Source organism: Hemiscyllium ocellatum, chromosome 29 (genome assembly GCF_020745735.1).
Source record: "Hemiscyllium ocellatum isolate sHemOce1 chromosome 29, sHemOce1.pat.X.cur, whole genome shotgun sequence".
Lineage (NCBI taxonomy): Eukaryota > Metazoa > Chordata > Chondrichthyes > Orectolobiformes > Hemiscylliidae > Hemiscyllium > Hemiscyllium ocellatum.
Genome location: NC_083429.1, coordinates 16,084,573 through 16,101,230, shown reverse-complemented (window position 1 = coordinate 16,101,230; position 16,658 = coordinate 16,084,573). Strand labels below are relative to the sequence as shown.

Genomic DNA, 16,658 nt, shown 5'->3' with positions numbered 1-16,658 from the left:
CATGATTAAACCTTTTGGTATCATTCCTTACTGAAATCTAAGTAGTTACATTTTCTTTAGAAGTGAACATTTTTCTAGTTTTAAGCAGAAACTTTTAACTGCAGCTTCTCACCAATCAATGCTCTTCCAGTTTCCCCTCACTCTGACTTTGTTCACACTCAACCCAGCTGTGGAGTAGGCCCAACTAAAGGGTATCTCAAGGCTGGTTGTCGCCGTCCCAGACAGGAAAGAAAGTCCTGAGTCTTACCCTCTCTTTATCTACTTATCTGATCTCCCAGACATCCCACCATCTCTAGCATGAGAAAATATAACACCCTGAACAATTTCAATCATTGTTTAACAAATTTCTTCATACAAACATTTCAAACTATTTATTTGGAAAAGCAGAACACTGCTCGTGTTCTTGAGTCGAGAGTGTGGTGCTGAAAAAGCACAGCAGGTCAGGCAGCATCTGAGGAGCAGGACAATCAATATTTCAGGCAAAAGCCCTTCATCAGGAATGAATCTGTCTCAGAGAGCTCTGAGTTCAAGTCCCATTTGACCAAGATGTTAAGAGTTTAGTCATTACAAATGGATTGGTAGTTTGCTCAAATATTTGTAGGGCAAGTGTAAGAAACCATTGCCCTATTCACTCCTCATGAATCCAGATTTCTTATTTACAAACAACCACATCTGGCTCACATTTCTTGAGAATTGGGAATAGAGGTCAAAATAATTGTTGTTTTGAGGGCTCTTCCTGTGACTGCCTTGAAGGTTCCTTTTTAATTTAGAAATTGATTACGTTGTGCAGTTACATCGTAACAGCACATTTTCAGCTCTGATCTCCAGCATCTGCAGTCCTCACTTTCTCTTTGGATGCTGCCTGACCTGCTGCGCTTTTCCAGCAACACATTTTCAGCTTACATCGTAACAACACCTCCTGTATTGTCGGGTATTTGATTAGATTAGATTAGATTACTTACAGTGTGCAAACAGGCCCTTCAGCCCAACAAGTCCACACCGACCCGCCGAAGTGCAACCCACCCATACCCCTAACCTAACACTACGGGCAATTTAGCATGGCCAATTCACCTGACCCGCACATCTTTGGACTGTGGGAGGAAACCGGAGCACCTGGAGGAAACCCACGCAGACACAGGGAGAACGTGCAAACTCCACACAGACAGTCGCCTGAGTCGGGAAATGAACCCGGGTCTCAGGCATTGTGAGGCAGCAGTGCTAACCACTGTGCCACCGTGCCGTGGATTGGTACAGGAGCAGAATTGGATGAATTCAACTATATCCTCCACAATTTTAACTCTCCATTAAATTTAAAGTCACAACACAATATTCAGTTGGCACAAAGTAACAGGTGTAAGCTGGCAAGAGGTTTTTAAAAATAAATTAAAACCAAAGCCATCACCATAAATAAAGCTTCCAGACTTGAGAGGTCACAGCTGATCTGTACCCATCATACACGCAGAAATGCTGAAAATTTTGACTAGTCAGTTACTACCATTTTCATTGCATATCATACCTCAATCCCAGATCTACACTTTGTAATTGACACCGTGTTCATTACAGTAACACTCACTAACTTTACCACTCCCATCTGCCCCCCCGGCTCTCCACATATAACTCCTGAATAAATGCAACCTTAAGCTAAAGATTCCATATTCTTTTGCAAATAATGTATTGCTTTTGTGATATAAAGTTTTCTGGTTCTTAGTTATGAAGTGTTATTTTGTTAATTGCCCTTTGCAGCTTCCTACTCCTCCCTCCCTTTACAACCTCCTCTCCCTTATAGTCTCCTCTCATTTACTCTCTCGTATTCCCAAACCCAGTGCAGAAATTCATGTCTCTGGCCTTGTGGCTCCTCCAATCATGTGCCTGCAGCTGATGGCTTCAATAGTGGGCCTTTCAACAGGAAACAAGAGAGAACTAGCCTATGATTGAAGAAGTAAATTCTCAGAGAATCTGACAGTTCCGTTTACAGAACTGGGGGAGAAAACTTCTCTCCAATTGGGGACCCCTCCCCCCATCATTAAATTTTCACATGTATTTTGGGAATTAATTGTCTCTCCATCCTCTATATATTGAGCAATGTGATTTGGCTACTTTGCTGTCACTGCACCCCCCTCCCCCTTAGTTGGAAGCTGAGAAGGGAAATGGCTAGGGGCTAGGGGCTAGGGGCTAAGGACTAGGGGCTAAGGGCTAAGGCTAAGGCTAAGGCTAAAGGGGCTAAAGGTTAAAGGAGCTAAAGATTAGAGAGTTGGGAACTGAGATCCAAGGGCTGGAAGCTGTTGTTTTGCAGGAGGCAACAAAGGGTCTATAGGAGGAAGACACGAAGTCTGGTAATGGGAGGCAGAGAGGAGATAGTAAGTCCAGTATGGTTAACAGTGCCATCAACCACATCTGACCCATTACCTATGGTCTACCCTTGTCCCTTCCCATCACTCACAACAGTGTGATCAGGTCCCCATTGTCTTCACTTTTTATCCCACTAGCCTCCACATTCAAAGGATCATTCTCTGCCATTTCATACAACTCCAACAGAATTCCATCACCAAACACATCAACCTCTCTGTGATGGCCTAGTCTATTCCTTGACTACCACCTCCATCTCCCCTTCCCACGGCACCTGCAGAAATAACTGCAGAAGGTGCAAAAACTGCCCCTTCCTCTCCTCCCTGCTCAACTTCCAAGGGCCTAAACAGTCTTTCCAGGTGAAGCAGCATTTCACCTGTTCCTCCTCCAATCTTGTGTTTTGCATTCACTGCACCCAATGTAGCCTACTCTATATTGGAGAAACCAAATGAACATACAAGGTGATCGCTTTGCAGAACACCTCTGGCTTATGCACGAGAATGACTCCAACCTTCCCATAGCCTGTCATTTTAACACAGTGCTTTGCTCATATACCCACATATCTGTCCTCAGTATGCTGAAACTTAATGTTTAATTTAGAATTTTTTTTTGAAATTTAGAATCCCTACATATGGAAACAGGCCCTTTGGCCTAACAAGTCCACCAGAACCTCAAGAGATTCAGGGCAGAATGATAGATGGAATAAAGGAAAGAGATAGAGTGTTTGGGCAGCATGGTGTAAAGGTAATGTCATCCAAATGAATGAGCTGGTTTTGACTTGATATTCCAAAGAGTATCCCATCCAGACCTATTCCCTCACATTTACTCTTAACTCATGCACCTAACCTATACATCCCTGAACACTAGGGGCAATTTAGCATGGCCAATTCACCTGACCTGTACATCTTTGGACTGTGGGAGGAAACCGGAGCACCCGGAGGAAACCCACGCATATACGGGGAGAATGTGCAAACTCCACACAGACAGTCACCTGAGGCTGGAATCAAACCCAGGCCCCTGGCACTATAAGGCAGCAGTGCTAACCACCGTGCCACTCAAATATTTTAACAAATCACAACACAAACTGGAGGAACAACATTTCATCTTCAAACAAGGCAATTTACAGCCTTCTGGACTTAATATTGAGTTCAACACCTTCAAATTGTGAACTAACTCCCATTTCTTCCCTTTCATTTGGCTTTACTTGTTGCATTCTGTGTCACCATGTCTTCTCTCCCCACTCCCCACTCCCCACTCCAATGTGACTGCCTGTTCTTTCCTGTTTGGCAGTTAGACACAACATTGCTCTATGATTCTCACATTTCAATCATTTAATCTGCACTATCATCTGCCTCTCTCTCTACCTTCACTCCACCCCCAACTCCCAACCCCTCCCCCAATACCCCACAAATGCATAAATGCTGCCCCCTTCACACTTCATGTCAGTTCTGATGAAGAGTCATCTAGACTCCAAATGTTAGCTTACTCTCACTCCATGGATGCTGCCTGACCTGCTGTCATCTCCCGCATTTGTTGTTTTCAGTACAGATTCCAGCATCTGCAGATATTTGATCTTATATCCACATAATGCCTTTCCTTTTTGCACTTGATTTGATTTGATTTAATTTGATTTATTATTACCACATGTTCCTAGGTACGGTAAAAAGTTTTGTTTTGTGAGCAGTCCAGGCAGATCATACCATACAAAATACATTAGGGTAATCAAACAAAGCAAAGAATACAATGTTACGGCTGCAGCAAAGGTGCATAAAGAGTGAGATCAACATTAAATTTAAAATCTGAGAGCCCTATTCACAAGTCTAATAACAGTGGGGAAGAAGCTGTTCTTGAATCTGTTGGCACGTGTATTTGAGCTTTTGTATCTTCTACCCGATAGAACAGGTTCGAAGAGAGTATAACCAGGGTGAGAGGGATCTTTGATTAGATTCCCTACAGTATGGAAACAGGCCCTTCGGCCCAACAAATCCACACTGACCCTCCAAAGAGCAACCACCCAGACCCATTCCCATGCATTTACCCCTGACTAATGCACCTAACACAACGGGCAATTTAGCATAGCCAATTCACCTGACCTACACAGCTTTGGACAGTGGGACGAAACCATAGTACCCGGAGGAAACCCATGCAGACATGGGGAGAACGTGCAAACTCCACACAGATAGTTGCCTGAAGTGGGAATTGAACCCGGGTATCTGGCGCTGTGAGGCAGCAGTGCTAACCACTGAGCCACCGTGCCGCCCTATGACGTTGGCTGCCTCCTTGGGACAGCGAGAAGAGTAGATGGAGTCAATAGATGGAAGGTTGGCTTGCATGATTGACTGCGATGTTTCACAATTCGCTGTAGTTTCTTACAGTCCTGGGCAGAGCAGTTACCATACCGAGCCATTATGCATCTGGATAGAATGCTTCCTATGGTGTATCTATAAAAGTTGATATGAATTTTTGTGGGCATTCTGAAGTTTCTTTGCCTCCTTAGGAAGTAGAAGTGTTGTTGTGCTCTCTTTACCATAGCATCAACATGGGCGGGCCAGGACAGATTGTTGGTGATCTTCACTCTTAGAAAATACCTCCACCTTAGCATCATTGATGTAGACAAGGACATGCCTTCCACCTTGCTTCCTCAAGTCAAAACCAGCTCATTCATTTGGATGACATTACCTTTACACCATGCTGCCCAAACCCTCTATCACTTTCCTTTATTCCATCTATCATTCTGCCCTGAATGTCTTGAAGTTCTGGTGTGCTGATGGTGTCTTCAAGTGTGAAAGCCAACGCTAAGTACCTATTCGTTACCTCTGCTATTTCTTTATTCCCCATTACTACTTCTGCAGCCTCACTTTCCAGCAGTCCAATATCCATTCTTGCCCATCTCTTACCTTTTAGATACCTAAAAAACTCTTGCAATCTCCTTTTATATCACAGGCTAACTTACTCTCATATTTCACCTTCTCCCACCTTACTGCTTTTTTGGTTATCCTCTGTAGGTTTTTAAAGGCTTCCCACTAATATTCACCACGTTGTTTGCTTTGTTCTTTTGCTTTTATGCTCTTCTTGACTGCCTTCATCAGCCATGGTTGCCTTATTTCTTCTTCCTTGGGATGAATTTCTGCTATGCCGCTAAAATTACCTTCTGAAACTCCTGCCAACACTGCTACGCCGTCTTTTCTGCTAGGCTTCCTTTCCAATCAACTCTGGCAGCTCCTCCCTCATGTCTTTGTAATACAATTACATCTGATTCCAGATTTCCCTCTCAAATTGCAGGGTGAATTCTATTATATGATTGTCCTTCACTTTCAGCTCCCTAATTAAATCAGCCTCATTATCAATCAACAAACCCAGAATTGCCGGTTCCAAATAGGCCATACCACAAGCTGTTGCAAAGAAATCTGAAAGAGCAGAGAACGACATTGAACTTTTTTCTACAATGCTAGGAAATTTTCCAGATAGTTGAGACTGCTTTAACTAAGGGAGAAGATGGCCTGGTGGGCTTTTGCCTAAACCATCGATTCTCCTGCTCCTCGGATGCTGCCTGACCAGCTGTGCTTTTCCAACACCACACTCTCGACTCTGAACTTCAGCATCTGCAGTCCTCACTTTCTCCTGGTGGTATTACTGCTAGGCTATTGAAACTTAGCTAATGATCCAGGGACCTGAGTTCAAATCCTACCATTGAACTTTGCCCTTAACAGCATGGGATCTTATCTTATTGAGCAGCACCTGGAGCAACTCTGGCAGTATCTGTGGAGAGAGAAGAGGAGTTAACATTGAGTCAAATGACCCTTCTTCGGTTCTGAAATCTGAAATGTTAATTCTGTTTCTCTTTTCAAAGATGCTGCCTGACTTGCTGAGTTTCTCCATCAATTTAGATGTATAAACTTATGAACGGCATAGATAGAGTAGACAGGAAGAAACGTTCTCATTGATGGAGGAATCAAAGATCTGGGGGTTGGAGGAGGTGGGACTTTGATTTGTAATAAGGGGCAGAAATATATAGGAAAGGTGAGCAAAGATGTTTTCAGGTGGGAATCTGGAACTCACTGTCTGTAAGGGTGGTAGAGGCAGAAACCCTCATAACTTTAGATGTGCTTTTGCAATGCCAAGGCTGTGGACCAAGTGCTGGAAAATGGGATTAGAGTGGTTAGGTACTTGTTTTTAACTAGCGGCAACTCAATAGACTGAAGAGAATTTTCCTGTGTTTTGATCTAAATGACTCTATAACCTGCCAGACCTCATCGTGAGAAAACCTTCAAAAAAATGATGTAACTCAGACTTAGTGAAAGTAAGATTTAATTCAGATTTCATCTCTCTATTGGTCATTTCTCAATCAGACATTAAGGTTAAAATATGCCCCTAAATCCTGATCAGAGTTCATGTTGATACAATGTTTGGTTCTGGGCACACAATGAATGAACAGCAGAGACAGTAGGTCAGGCTACAACTCCATAGGACTGGGAAACCAAGGACAGAGAGAGAAGGGATCTCACCAAAGGAGACATAACTAATCGGATTTAATAACAGAACAGAGAAGAATTTAAAGGTTTTGCCTGGATATTGGAAGAAGAAGCTGTGGTAAGAACTGGATAAACACATGAAGAAAAATATAAGACTATGGAGAAAAGAAAAGGGCACGGGCCTAATTGGCAAAGAGCAGAGCACAGGCATAATGGGCCGAATGGTCTTGCCTTCTCTGCTTCAATGTTTCTATAAACAAATAATTTACAGGAGGCACTGAGAAGAATTTCCTGACACAGAGTGTTGCTAAAGCATTTCATGGGTCCTGGTTACAATTGTGGAGGAATTCTTTTGTTGATTGTTTTTAAAGAACCAGTTTGATATGATGAAGGAAGCCATTACGGATGGGTGAGTGTGCATGTACTGGGTGGAGTTCCACTGTCAGACAAATGTTCTGTCATGCCAGCATGGTCCAAGTGGTGGCAGTCTTCTATCAGGCTGGCTTCAGGGAGTGGCAATGTAACACACAGCTCCTTCCTGGGAGGCAGGTGTACCCTGCACCTGTTATTGTGAAACTCGGGAAGATCTGGAGACGTGTGAGCAAGTTAACAAGTCAAAAGAAACGAGGATTTCATTTCACAGCACTTCAATAAACTCTAACAACCATTGGTAAGTTTGCATATGTGTGTGGACTGTGTGTGTGTCTGCTCTGTTTGTCTATCAGTAGCTGCCCAGGTTCTGACACGAAAATATGAGCCAGAGGTTATTGAACTGGACAGAACAAGGAACTAAAAGTATTCAAGGTTCAGAATCTGTACTAAGTTCATCAACTCCATCAGTATTTTGATTTATAAAGAAAATCAATAATTAATTTTGAAGTAATTTAGAAACTTCTGAAATGGAAGCACATATTTAGAATGGAACAAGTTCAAATCTTTTGAGTTTTGGCAGTGGGACAACAACACAGCAGAGAGCCTGCAGTAGGGAGGGTGGCGTGAGTGAGTACGCACACATTTTTACATCATTATAATTGAAGATAAAGTAAAATGCATTACTTTACATATGATGAAGATAACTTTAATTAACAAATTTTAAAAATAGCTCTTGCAACTAGTTTATGTAGTGTGACTGAGACAGACCATTTTGGGGTGGGGGATGTTTCAAACTTCAGTCTGTGTCGTTTCCATGCAGTGAGGTAATAGGAGGAGCCTTGCTGGTGAGGAAAAGCTGATGAGAGGTCAATCCCAAGAGCTGAGTGCATGGCAGAGTAAGTCATAGCAAAGGATCCACTCAGATTCTTAAGTGTCTTTTCAGATTAAATTTGAGAAAGGTGTGAAAAGACTGAAACTGGGATCTTAAATTGAATATCTAATAGAGGTATGACAGCAACATTTACTGAGGGTGATTAAGAAACTAGGTGAATAGATAGTTAAGCAATGGCTAACCTTTAAAGAAATAACTCAATGTTTCAAGAAAGTATCTTAGGGATTAAAAACTTCTCTGAGAAGGTGGTCCAGCCGTGGCCAAGTAGCAGGGTGGTATTAAATTAACAGAGTGTTACCATGTTGTTAAAAGATTAGTAAACACAAGAACTGAAAGGGTTTTTAAAATCAGAAAAGTGCAAAAGAAGTTGCTGAAGAGGGGGTAAGTAAAATGCGAGGAAAATAACCAAAACAAAAGAATAGATTTGAAGAGCTTCTCCAAGAATGCAAAACGGAAAAGTCTAGCTAAAATAACTGGGCACTTCACAGGTTGAGACAGAAGAAATTACAATCACAAAAAAGTTACAGCATGTTAGGAGGCCATATCGTGCCTGAAACAGATGGGGAACAGTAGCGAGAGCATTAAACAAATCTTTAGTTTGGAATAATTGGGACCAATTCTAATAAGAGTGAGGGATCTAATGTAATCACTGTTATTGAAGTGAAAATAATGGAAAATGAACAAATTCTTTGTTTTGGCCAACCATCATCCTAAAATGTTTGTTTTAAATAGGCAGCTGCAGAGAAAGTGGATCTCTGAGTCTTGTTCTTCTAGAATTCCCAAGATTTTGCAATGTTTCCATGGATTAAAAGGCAGTAAACCTAACCCTGCAGTTCAGGGAAGGAGCAGTTATGGACCAATTAGCCTGACCTCAGTTGGGGGAAAATGCTAGGATTTGTCATTTAGGAATTTGTAACAGGTAATTTGGAAAGCCAAAGTATGGTAGTCAACATAGTCAAATGAAAGGGAAATCATATTTGATGAATCTCATATTGTTTGTTGAATGTGTGACCAGCAGACTTAGAAAAGGATTGGCCGATAGATATAGCACATTTAAATTGTCAGAAAGGAAATCAGGTTCCACACAAAAGTTTGCTCAACAAGATTAGGGCTCATGCATTAGAACAATATATTAGCCTGGCTTAAGGATTGCTCAATGAACTGAAAACAGAGAGTAGGAATAACCAGGACCTTTTTGCAACAACTGTGCCACAAGGATTAATATTGGGGCTTTGGCAATTCATAATCAACATCAATAACTTCACGGAAGGAACTTAGAGTGATCGTTTTCTAGCCCTGCTGATGATTTCATTGAAATATTCAGTTCTTAGCAACTTGACAATGTAAAATAGAATGTAATCATCACTTATTGTCACTTGTATTATTTTACAAAGAAAATGTGACAAGTGCTTCAGGTGGGAGGTAAAAGAGGTGGAGGAATTGTACTACTGGTCAGTGAGAATATCACAGCTGTGCTGAAGGAGGGCACTATGGAAGACTCGAGCAGTGAGGCAATATGAACAGAGCTCATAAATAGGAAGGGTGCGGTAACAATGTTGGGACTGAACTACAGGCCTTCCAATAGTGAATATGAAATAGAGGTTCAAATAGGTATACAGAACATAAAACATCACAGTGCAGCACAGGCCTTCAATGTTGCACCGACCTGTGGAACCAATCTGAAGCCCATCTATCCTACACTATTCTATTCCATTCATATGTTTATCCAATAACCATTTAAATGCTCTTAAAGTTGACGAGTCTACTACTGTTGCAAGCAGTGTGTTCCACACCCCTACAGATTATGGAAAGATTAGGAGCAACAGAGTGTTGGTGATGGGGGATTTTAATTTTCCCAACGTTGACTGGGATTTACTTTGTGTTAGAGGTCTAGATGGAGCAGAATTTGTAAAGAGCATCCAGGAGGGTTTTCTAGAGCAGAATGTAAATAGTCCAACTTGGGAAGGGGCCATACTGGACCTGGTGTTGGGGAATGAGCCGGGTCAGGTGGGTGAAGTTTCAGTCAAGGATTACTTTGGAAATAGTGATCACAATTCCATAAGTTTTAGAATACTCATGGGCAAAGACGAGAGTGGTTCTAAAGGAAGAGTGCTAAACTGGGGAAAGCTAACTATAGCAAAATTCAGCAGGAGCTGGGGAATGTGGATTGGGAGCAGCTGTTTGAGGGCAAATCCACATTTGATATGTGGGAGGCTTTTAGCGGTTGATTAGAGTGCAGGACAGACATGTCCCTGTGAAAATGAGGTATAGAAATAACAAGATTAGGGAACCATGGATGACAGATGAAATTGTGAGACTAGCTAAGAGGAAAAAGGAAGCATGCAAAAAGTCTAGGCAACTGAAAACAGACAAAGCTTTGGAAGAATATCGGAAAGTAGGACCAATCTGAAATGAGAAATTAAGAAGGCTAAAAGGAATCATGAAATATCTTTAGCAAATAGGGATAAGAAAAATCCCAAAGCCTTTTATTCTAATATAAGGAGCAAAAAGGTAACGAGAGAAAGGGTTGGCCCACTCAAGGATAAAGGAGGGAAGTTATGCGTGGAGTCAGAAAAAATGGGTGAGATTATACATGAGTACTTTGCATTGGTATTCACTGAGGAGAGAGACATGATGGATGTTGAGGTTAGGAGTAGATGTTTGATTACTCTAGGTCAAGTCGGCATAGGAAGTGTTGAGTATTCTAAAATGCATTAAGGTGGATAAGTCCCCAGGTCCAGATGGGATCTATCCCAGGTTACTGAGGGAAGCGAGAGAGGAAATATTGGGACCTTAACAGATATCTTTGCAGCATCCTTGAACACAGGTGAGGTTGCAGAGGACTGGAGAATGACTAATGTTGTCCCTTGTTTAAGAAGGGTAGCAGGGATAATCCTAGTAATTATAGACTTGGTGAGCCTGATGGCAGTGGTAAGGAAGCTGCTGGAGAAGATACTGAGGGATGAGATTCATTCCTATTTGGGAGAAACTGGGTTTATCAATGATAGACAGCATGCTTTTGTGCAGGGAAGGTCATGTCTTACTGACTTAATAGAATTTTTTGAGGAAGTAACAAAGTTGATTGATGAGAGAAGGCTTCAGTAAAGCATTTGATCAGGTTCCCCATGGTAGGCTGATGGAGAAAGTGAAATTGCATAAAGTCCAGGGTGGACCAGATAGATGGACAGAGAACTGGCTGGTCAACAGTAGTAGTGGAAAGGAGTTTCTTAAAATGGAGAACTCTGACCAGTGGTGTTCCACAGGGATCCGCATTGGACCATTGTTGTTTGTGATATACATAAATGATTTGGAAGAATGTATAGGTAGTTCATTAACCAGTTTGCAGATGACACTAAGATTGGTGGAGTAGCAAATTGTGAGGGGAACTCTCAGAGAGTGCAACAGAATGTAGATGGATTGGAGAGTTGGGCAAAGAAATGGTAGATGAAGTTCAATCCGGGTAAATGTGAGGTGATGTATTTTGGAAGGTCCAGTTCAAGAGCCAACTATACAGTAAATGGAAAAGCCCTGGGGAGTATTGATGTACAGATAGATCAGGTCAATTGTTCCCTGAAAGTGGCAACGCAGTGTGGTGGAATGGTCAAGAAGGCATATAGTACGATTTCCTTCATCGGACGGGGTGTTGAGTACAAGAGTTGGCAGGTCATGTTCCAGTTTTATCGGACTTTAGTTCAGCCCCATTTGGAATACTGTGTACAGTTTAGGTCACCACATTACCAAAAGGATGTGGATGCTTTGGAGAGGGTGCAGAGGAGGTTCACCAAGATTTTGCCTGGCATGGAGGGTACTAGCTATGAAGAGCGGTTGAGTAGATTAGGATCATTTTCATTAGAAAGACGGAGGTTGAGGGGGGACCTGATTGAGGTCTACAAATTCATGAGAGGTATAGACAGGGTGGATAGCAAGAATCTTTTTCCCAGAGTAGGGGACTCAATTATTAGGATCACACGTTCAAAGTGAGATGGGAAAAATTTAACGGAGATATGTGTGGAAAGTTCTTTATGCAGAGAGTGGTGGTGCCTCGAATGTGTTGCCAGTGGAGGTGGTAGAGACGGGCACGATAGCATCATTTAAGATGTAGCTAGACAGACACATGAATGGACAGGGGGCAGAGGGATACAGATCCTTCGAAAATAGGTGACTGGTTTAGATAAAGGATCTGGATCGGCACAGGCTCAGAGGCCAAAGTACCTACTTCTGTGCTGTAATTTTCTTTGTTCTTTGCCATACCCATGGTGCCTATATTCTTAACAGAAGGCGAAGATAAAAAAACTTACAAAGAACAAAGACAAAGTCCATCTTAATTCAATTCCTGGCTCTTGATTGTGGGAAACTCAGTACCACTGCAACACCTCCATGCCAGACTGCTGGAATATTGGGCCAGAAATCGCCACCAAAGCAAGCCATCCACACCACGCTGCTGGAACTCCAGGCCACAAGTCTCTGCAGAAGTTGGCCCAAAGGCCAAACTTGTTGCCCATCCCGGGAAAGAAGGCACTGCAAAAGCCACTCAAAGGAATTCCCAGGCTGCTGGATGCTGGGTCAAAACCATGCAATGCCGAAGCCCCCATCAGCCTCTGCTGATGTAGCAGCCGATACTGGGTCCCCATGCTCAACCCTCTGCCAGCAGCCTCCTCCATACTAATTCCAGAGTTCCTCTGTGGACTACTGACTCACTATCGTCCTCGAGGTCACAGACTCCAGACTCACCAGCTGCCTTGGTGCTGTCTATCAGAGTCCTCCTGCAGGCACACCAGCTGCCTCCATGCTCCAGACTGCAAAGAAGACACCTTCATTCCGCTTTCTGCCAAAGAGAGAGTAAAAAAAGAAAAGGAAAGATAGAAAAAAAAAGCAGATGGAGTAGATTAGCCCTGGGCACAGGAACCTGGATGTTGCCTCCTCCTTCACTACCATTTTAGAAAGGACCTGGGTCTAGGTCTGAGAAAATAGTTCCCTTGGCTGGGACCCAAAAACGTGAAGTCAGGGTCTCGGAGTAGAGGGTCAGTCATTGAAAGGAATGATCTCAGGGAATCAAAAGCTATGTCGTCCAGTCAGGAAAAACAAGTTGAAGGTCAAGATCAACCATGATTGTATTGGATAGTACCAGACTGAATGGGCCAAATGGGCCAATTCTGCTCCCACGTCTTGTGTTTTAGTGTTTGGTGAGCCCCAATATCTGAACTCCCAGTGAAAGTTTTCACTGGATAATAAATATGAAAATATTTCTGTTACTATTATACTTGCTGGAAATTGTATTGTAATTTTAACAAATTTGGAATAGCACATCAGGCGTTCCACAAAGTTGGAGCCCATTATCTGACATTCTTAAATAAACAATAAACACATGAACATAGGAAGAAACTGTATCCACTGGAGTGGACTCTACCCAATCAACAGGATCAAAGTTTACACAGGAAGGATAAATGTGTGGAAAGGACTTTAAATCAACAGAGAGGGAGGAGATTAGACAAAGCAATAGTTAAACCTAACAACCTAAAGATAAGATTTAAAAACTGAGAATTAATCACAAACAGTGATTGAGATAGTATCCACATTCAGAGCAATGTATAGAAAGTGATAAACAAAGCTGGTAAAAACAAAATAGAATTGATGAAATTGAGGGAGCAAATGGTTACAGCTGAGTTAGATGGAGAAGTAACTCATTTCTCTTTCTCTTTGTTCATTGTCTTGCCTGTTGTGAGTTGTGTGGTATGTGGAACATCTTTCCAGTCCTATTCAGGACCCTCCCAACAACTCTTTCTCTAATACATCAATGACATTATCAGTGCTCTTTCCTCGTTCATTCTTTAGAAAAAAAAATTATCAATTTCCTTTCTAATTTCCACCATGGCCTCACCTTCATCTGGTCCATCTCTAATTCTTCTCTTCCCTTCCTGGACATCTCAGGGATGACATGGTGGCTCAGTGGTTAGCACTGCTGCCTCACAGTTCCAGGGACCCAGGTTCAATTCCAACATTGGGTGACTGCATGTAGGTTTGCATATTCTCCCCGTGACTGCGTGGGTTTCCTCCCACAGTCCAAAGTTGCGCAGGTTAGGTGAATTGGCCATGCTAAATTGCTCGAGGAGAAAGTGAGGTCTGCAGATGCTGGAGATCAGAGCTGAAAATGTGTTGCTGGAAAAGCGCAGCAGGTCAGGCAGCATCCAAGGAGCAGGAGATTCGACGTTTCGGGCATAAGCCCTTCTCCATTCCTGAAGAAGGGCTTATGCCCGAAACATCGAATCTCCTGCTCCTTGGATGCTGCCTGACCTGCTGCGCTTTTCCAGCAACACATTTTCAGCTCATGCTAAATTGCCCATAGTGTTCAGGGATATGTAGGTGAGGGGTAAATGGAGGGAAATGGGTCTGGGTGGGTTACTATTTAGAGGATCGGTGTGGACTTGTTGGGCCGGATGGCCAGTTTCCACCCTGTAGGGATTCTATGATCTCTGTTTTCATGTCTGGAGATAGGCTCGTCACCTGATACAAACTCACCAACTCCCACAGTTACCATGTCTATACATCCTTACACCCTGCTTCGTGAATGGGCTCTATTCCATACTCCCAGTTACTCCATCTCCAATGTACCTGTTCTGATGATACCACCTTCCACAGGGGAGACCTTAGAAATGTCCACCTTTTTCCTCAACCAAGGTGCAGTGGAGGCATTCAAAAAGGAGCTGAGGAGAGTACAGGTCCAACATGTACTGTTTAGAGGTATATTTAGGAGCAACAAGTTCACAGAATCCTGGATGTCTAGAACAATTCAGAACTGGATGAGGAAGAAGAGAAGGACTTTTAGTGAGTCTAAAGGGAGAAATTCAGCTGCGGCCCATGGAGGCAAACAAGAAGTGCAGGAGGGAACTTAAGAAAGCAATGAGAAAAGCAAAAAGGGGGCATGAGAAAAGACCTGCAAACAGGATCAGGGAGAATCCTAAGATATTTAATAAATACATTAAAGGGAAGAGGTTAACCAGGGAAAGGGTAGGGCTATGGGGACAACCCATGTGTGAAGCTGCATGATATTAGAAAAGTATTAAAGGAATATTTCTCATCAGTCTTCTCGTTGGATTTCAGGAAAAGAGATTGTGAGGAACTTGCACAGTTTTAAATAGGAAATGGGGAGAAATTACAGGCTCTGTCAGACTTAGGAATGGTCAAATCCCTTGGCTTGGATGAAATGCATCCCAAGCTGCCATGGGAGGTGAGACAGCGGCTCTGACACAATTTTTTAATTCCCCTCCTGTCACGGGGGAAGTGCCAGAGGACTGGAGGACAGCTGATGCGGTTCAGTTTTTTAAGAGGAGTGGCATAGATTGTTACAAACCAGGCTAGACCCCCTCAAAGCTTTTCAAGAAGGTAGCCCAGGCCCTAACTTTTCTAGTTGTCTTAAGAAGGGGTAAAGTGGATATTCCAGGAGTGATGCAGCTGGCCCAACCACTCAGCTTTAAACAAAACAGATTTTATTTACAGACTACTGAATTAAACGCAAACAAAAGAAAACCAATTTTAGAATAACATAACCTATCTGAAAAGTTAATTGACTCTAGCACAATTTAATGATGCTGCTCCAAATACTTGCAACATCCCCATAAACACTCCGTTGGTAAATGAAGGTAAAATCAGACACAGATTCTTACAGGAGAGATGTCAGAGAGAGAGAAGTACCATGAAGCCGCTTCTTTGGGTCAGCACCATCTCTAGGCTCCCAATTAAAACCTGAATGGCAGCTACAAACAGACTGCTTCCTAAAACCAAACCAAACCAAACCAAACCCACCTGGGACAACTGGCCACTCCCCTTTTTTCAAGTATTTTCAGACATATCTGAACCTCAGCCTTTATGACCCCTCTGAATAAAAGAAAAGGACAGAATAACCTTGTTAAAGGAGCATCTTCATCACAACATGAACCAGAAAATTATAGACCGATGAATCTCATGTCAATGATTGGGAAACTATTAGAGAAAATTCTGAAGGAGCAAATTAATACCTACTCAGAAACACATGGGTTAATTAGGGCTATCAGCATGGCTTTGTCAGAGGGAGATCATGCCTAACAAATTTGTTAGAATATTTTGAAAATGTTATCAAGTGTGTGGATGAGGGAAGTTCAGCTTATGTAGTTATATGGATTTTAGCAAAGCTTTTGACAAGGTGCCACATGGACACTGATTGAGAAGGTTAAAGCACATGGATTTGAGGGAAACGTGGCAAGATGGATCCGAAACTGGCTAAGTACTAGGACACAAAGGTTAGTGGTAGAAGGCTGTGCAAGTGACTGGAGGCTGATGTCTAACAAGGGTCAGTACTGGGACCCTTATTGTTTGCTGTATACATAATGTTATAGATGAAATGTAGGAGATAATGTTAAGCAAAAGGTTGGTAAAGTGGCTAATAGTGAAAAAGATGGTTGTAGGTTACAGGAAGATATAGATGGGTTGGACAAATGGGCAGACCAGTGACAGTTGGTATTTAAAACTGATAAATGTAAAGTGATGTATTTTGGAAGAAGAAACAAGATGAGGGAATATTTAATCAATAGCAGGACACTGGG

At 42.4% G+C, this 16,658-nt stretch overlaps 1 protein-coding gene across 1 annotated transcript in view; it reads left to right on the top strand.

The window, feature by feature from the left end:
• Window positions 1-7,329: 7,329 nt before the first annotated feature.
• Window positions 7,330-16,658, top strand: part of tmem45b (transmembrane protein 45B) — a 47,095-nt gene continuing 37,766 nt past the window's right edge. The window contains exon 1 of the mRNA XM_060846711.1: window positions 7,330-7,488. The gene's annotated coding sequence lies outside the window, so the exon portion shown is untranslated. The remainder of the gene's footprint in view (window positions 7,489-16,658) is intronic.